General features: G+C 47.4%; 1 pseudogene; it reads left to right on the top strand.

Annotated features, from left to right (window-relative positions):
* The first annotated feature begins 202 nt into the window (after positions 1-202).
* LOC143172200 (AP-4 complex accessory subunit RUSC2 pseudogene) lies at positions 203-2,297 on the top strand (annotated as a pseudogene).
* Positions 2,298-6,127: the final 3,830 nt, after the last annotated feature.

Here is a 6,127-nt window from a genome sequence, read left to right as displayed (position 1 = left end):
CAGGAGTCTGCAGGGAGGGGGGACATGTTTGTCTTACATTGTGGCGCTTTCCCTGAAGAAGGAGAACTCGGGACCTTGTGCTCAGGTACTTGTGCTGACAAGTTTAGGTCATGAAGTCTTCAGTCAAACCAAGGATGCTTTAAATAGTCACTGCCTTTCCTGAGAGGTGACTTCCTTTGTGTTTTTGTCTCTCTCTAGGTATCTGAATTCCCCCATGAGAAGTGTCCTCCCAGCCTCTCATGCGCACCCCTACCTGTCCATGGGTAGCACCAGCTTCACTGATGTCCTGAAGAGCATTCCTCACCATGGATAGTTCACTCAAACTGACTGGCGAGACGCTGATTGTCCATCACGTTCCCCTGGTGCATTGCCAGGTCCCTGATAGACAGTGCTGCTCCATGAGCAAAAGGACCAACCCCTTCTGCCAGCCAGAGCTAGGCATTACACAGACCTCTGCCCTTCCGGACAGAGACCTTTCACAAACTGACTCCTTGGTGTACAGCAGCTTTCTCCAGGCCTCCGAAACCTCAGCAGAGGCCTCAGACAACAAAGAAGGCAAAGCGAGGGACTTGATTGTCCATAGAGTCAGTAAGCAACACAACCCTTTCCTGCTGAATGAGGGTGAAGATCTCAGCATCTTTGGGGATGACTTGGGTCAAAAATCTTTCCACCTTCACAACTCCGTTGTGGCTGGCAAACCTCCCTTTCATCTGCATGAGCTGGCCTTGCCCCCTTTCCACCTCCATGACTCCAACCACATTGTGAAATCCTGGAACATGGCCAGCCGGTCCAGTGTGGTAGACGGGCAAGAGGACAAAATCAGTAGTGACAACGTCCAGAAGAGGAACAATGCGAACCAGTACCACCAGGCCTCAGAACGCATGGAGCTGGATGAATGCAGCTGCCATTGTGGCAGCTCCTCCAGCTTCTCTTTTGATGGTGGCGACCAGGAGTGGAACCAGAACACGGGTGAATCGCTGAGGAATCAGGATGCCCTGCACAGACAGACATGTAGCTGTTACAGCTCAGAGCTCCAACACTGTTGCTGCTACAGTTCATCAAGTCAGCCTGAAGTGATTGACCAACAGATGGGCTACATAAGTGACTCTTCCTGCAACAGCTCCGATGGGGTGCTGGTGAACTTCAGTGCTCTCTACAACAAAATGAATGGCCATTCTCAATCTAACCTGAATTCAGCCAACCTGTCCTGTGACTCTTCCTTCTGCAGCCACTCAGACACAGGAGCTTTTTACCTGGATTTGCATTCATCACCCACAGAATCCAAGATGTCTTATGAGTCACATCACCCAGAGGGTTCGGGGAAGGTGTGTGGGTGTCAACACTCCTCCTCACCTGTCCTTGATGCTAACTGTAACTCCTACCACCTCCACTGTGAGCCTTGCACTTCAGAGAGCTCAGATCTCACTGCCTGCTTCCAGAGCCAAGCACGGCTTGTTGTGGCTACTCAGAATTATTATAAGTTAGTCACATGTGACTTGTCTTCCCAGTCATCCCCCAGCCCAGCAGGATCTTCCATAACTAGCTGCTCGGAAGACCATACCAAAGGTAGCCCAGCCCAGCCCACTGAATACTATCTGTTTAGAAGGCCTGACCTGAGACAAGAAGAAAGCAATGATGTGGAGTGCAGTGAAGAGGAGGCAAAGGGAGAAGCCACCCAGAACATGATTGAGGGTCAGGTCTATGTGAATGTGTCACCACCTAACCTCAACACAAGCCGGCAGCGCTCCAGGAGCTATGATCAGAACCTGGACAGGAGTCCTAGCAGCAGGCTGGGCTCTTTGGAGCGCATGGTGAGCTGTCCGGTCAAGCTGAGTGAAAGTCCAGCAATACCCATCCAGAGTTCCCCTCCGAAGCGAGTGACATCTTTTGCTGAACTGGCTAAAGGCAGGAAAAAGAACAGCACCTCCCCACCACTCCAGTCCAGTGGTGATTCCTCCTTGGAGTTCTCCCCTATCCCTGAGACACAGCGGGATTGCCCAACCTTCCTTGAAGAAAGAGCTCACCGCAGCCAGAGTCTTCCACCCATGCCCTTTGTCCACAGCCTGAACCGGAGCTGCGAGGGCTTCTGTTTGAATCACGCTTTTGGGGACAGCCAGGCTTTGTGTTCCACCAAAGACTCAGGCTCCAGTGAGACTGTCCCCAGTGGGCATGGGGCAGGTGAGCAAGCCTCTCTCTCCCTGCTGATGGAGGCAGATGCCAGCTTCTCAGGTAGCTCTGCCAGTGGCCACGGACAAAGAGATGTTAGAGCCCAAACAGACGGTAAGGAGCCAAACTAGGCAGAATGGAGAAGTAAAAAGAAAGGCTGCTTTTTGGGACATGAGGGGAGCAGCAGAAGAACCTGCATGGCGATGGGAGACCAGTGTCTGTGCGGTTTGTTTCCTGGTCTACCACTCCTTAGGACAAAGCCCTGCTGTGCTTATTTCAGACCCAGATCAGTGCAAGCGTCTTGTTCTTGTATTTCTAAAGCCTTTTGAGGTTTTGTGCAAACCTCTCATATCGTGTAAGGGAGGACATGGCATTAGCATTTAGGGTCTGTGCAGCTTGGAGGATTGTCTCCCTTCCAGGGCGTTGTACTCCCCTAGTCCATGAGAACCACCTGCCTTTAGCTCCCAAGACAGAGATTTGAAGATGCTCAGCAGAGCCATGTTCCCAGCAGACGAAGGGAAGGGAACCATTGAGGAGTTTTTAGCCTTTCTTCTTTGGAGCCACATGGGATTGCTTTTGCTCAAGGACCTGGGTGCCCTTGGTGGATAATGCGGGAGGATGGGGAAGTCCGATGTGTACCTCAAGGGGATTTGATTTTGGGTGAGAATAGCCAATGATCTGAATTATGTGATGTTAAGTGCTACATAATATTATATGCCATACTAATGATATTGCAATAAGAATCACCCAGATTAATGAAGAATGAACTTTGATGAAACCGAGCAAAGCACAGTGATGATGGTACCAGAACTGACTTCAACATGAAACAATCCAACACCACATACCATCTCCTTTTTTCCTGCCCTGAAAGATTATTACGACAGATGGAGCCCAAAGTCATGGACTAAATGAACTCAACGAACATTTTAGAGGGACGGCCCATAGACTAAGGGAATGATATCTCTGTGTGTATATATATCAAAAAACAGGAAAAGGGGTGTTGATTAATGGAAATGCATTGGGAAGTGGGGGACCTGGGCATGACGTAGATGGTCTAGAATAAGGGGTGGATACTGTCCCGGTTTCGGTTGGGATAGAGTTAATTTTCTTCCTAGTAGCTGGTATAGTGCTGTGTTTTGGATTTAGGATGAGAACAATGTTGATAACACACCGATGTTTTAGTTGTTGCTAGGTAATGCTTACACTAGCCAAGGACTTTTCAGTTTCCCATGCTCTACCGACTGAGAAGGCTGGAGGTGCACAAGAAGCTGGGAGGGGGCACAGCCAGGACAGCTGGCCCAAACTGGCCAAAGGGATATTCCATACCATGTGACATCATGCTTAGTACATAAACTAGGTGAAAGCTGGCCAGGGGGGCCGCTGCTTGGGGACTGGCTGGGCATCGGTCGGCAGGTGGTGAGCAATTGCATTGTGCATCACTTGCTTTGTATATTATTCTTCTTATTATTACTATTATTATGATGATGATTTTATTTTATTTCAATTATTAAACTGTTTTTATCTCAACCCACGAGTTTTCTCACTTTTACTCTTCCGATTCTCTCCCCATCCCACCGGGGGTGGGGGGGGAGTGAGCGAGCGGCTGTGTGGTGCTCAGTTGCCGACTGAGGTTAAACCACGACAGATGGATATTTTGATCTAGTCCTCATTACCTTCAGTGCATCCATGCCTCTCAAGAAAATAGAAAGTGGTATGAGCAACAGCAAGCTCATCGCCACAGCGGACAATCCGTGCCTTGATATCTGTGGGTGAAATAGCAAGAACTGGCTATAGCTTCTGGTTCATCATGACCCTGTTTGTAGCATGGCCACAGGAGGGAGAGACATCAACACTCTTTCCCATATGCTGGACCACTCAGGAGCAAGGTGGGAGCAGCTCAGTGCCTTTCCAACTCGCTCACTGATTGCTTGTGGCAGAAATCTGAATCCCCAAGACATGGCAACCCCATCCATTATGGCTGAGGCCGCTTCAGGAATGCCAGAGAGGGATGTTGGTCAGAGCTGAACTAATGGCATGGTCCTGCTCGACTGGAGCAAGGGGGACCAGAACACTGAGGCCATCAGGAAAGCAGGAGGTGTTGAAAACTTTATAAAAATCCTCAGAAAGGAAAAGAGGGGGGAAAAAAAATCATTCCCCATCCCTGCAAGCCCTGCCCCTCAAGGTCAAACAACATCCCTCCCTAAAACACACACAGAGATCAATACAGGCTGATCATTACCAATATGCACTTGACAACTTTCCTATTTAGTGTAAGGTGGGAACAAATATGGGAGTTTTTGAATGAGGGGTCAAAAATCCAAGCAGATTGAGAAAAGCACACATTAGCGTAGTGGCAATGCCTGCCCTCAGTCCTCACATTTCCCCAGGGGGTCACTAATCAATCCCTACTGAGCCTGTCTTCCGAGAGGATCTGAGGACAGAGGCACAGGAGTCTGTGGGGTTATGCCAGTCACAGACACGTTCACAACAGCAGGATTCACCAGCCCCCCATGATGATCCTTCCCCAGCGAGCCCTGCCCACTGCCCAGAACAGCAGTACTGATTTCTTCAGGGCTAGCAACCCAAGACAGGAGTCACCTCCAGAATAAGAAAATGACTTGAAAAGAGAAAGTTGTTGCTGGTTTTTTGTTTGTTTGTTTGTTTTCAAAAAAATGGACATTTCTTGTTGTTTGCTAATCTTTTTCTAACAAAATTAATTCCTCAAATTCATTCCTCTGATGTTTAAGAACATTCTCTAAATTTCCAGCTTATTTATTATTATTATAATTATCCATGCACAGCTCACCCCTATTCACTCGTGTTCCAAAAATGAGCTTTAACATCAACGTTTATCCAGTCTGTGTTTAAAGTTATATAATCTGAGTTCTTTAATCACTTCACATTAGGTAGGCTCTCCATTTCTTTGATCATACCAGTATCCTTTCTCTGGACCTGACACAGTTTGCATACAGCCTTCAGAGAGTGACTGGAAACATACACAATCTTCGAAGCAAGATCTTACCATGCCTTAATACACTAAAATTTCCCCATCTCTGCTACAAATATTTTGTCCAACATGTCACATTGGATGACATTTATCTTTTTCATGGCTGCATCATACTAGCTGCTCACAGTTATCCTGCATGTCACTGATAGACCCTGGGTTTTCCCCCATCTCTCTCATTTTCCCCAATGAGCTCCCAGCTGGAGCTGTACTTTTTTCTTATTTCTCATGCACACAACCATGCAATTTTGAACTATCCAATTCCCATTTGTATTATTCCTTAAGGACATCCAAGCTCTTCCTGCTGAATAACATCATTAGCAAAATCTTACTTTTTAATGCTCAGAGCATTATTTGACGTATTGAATAGCTTCCATTTCGAGGCTACTCTCTACTAACAACTTCCCTTCAGACCAGTAGTTCCTCTTTCACCATTCCTGTTATCTTCCTCTAGTCTGTTTGCTGTTCCTTACTTCTCAAAGGGTATTATGGATGGAAGAAGTCCACATGGGTTCAAGAGGAGGCAGGACAAGCACTTGAGAGATCCATTTCAGGTTACTAAACAGTTAAAATATAATAGACTTAGTGAATCCCCTGGAAAAAGAAATTATTAAGATATGATATCTGCTTGCCCTACTCCCACTCTTCCCTAGCTGACCACCTGCAACCACTTTTGGAAAAATAATACTGGGCAAGGTGGATCCTTCACCCCAATCACTATCTTGATTTCCATCTTCCTGTATTAAGGTCGAATCCTTCCTATTGCTAGTGGCTGATGCCTCACTGCCCAGGAACAGAGGTCTTACAAGCTCCATAAAAAGTCACAACAACCAGATAGGTCTAGTTCTGGCAAGGCTCCCCACAGGGCTGGGCTGAGTTTCACATACCTCTACAATACTGAGACGTCTATGGGAAAACCAAACCCAGCCCACAACCAGCTGTCTGTCTCCAGTCCTT

The sequence above is a fragment of the Aptenodytes patagonicus genome, chromosome W (genome assembly GCF_965638725.1).
Source record: "Aptenodytes patagonicus chromosome W, bAptPat1.pri.cur, whole genome shotgun sequence".
Lineage (NCBI taxonomy): Eukaryota > Metazoa > Chordata > Aves > Sphenisciformes > Spheniscidae > Aptenodytes > Aptenodytes patagonicus.
This window is presented reverse-complemented; position numbering and strand designations above follow the sequence as displayed.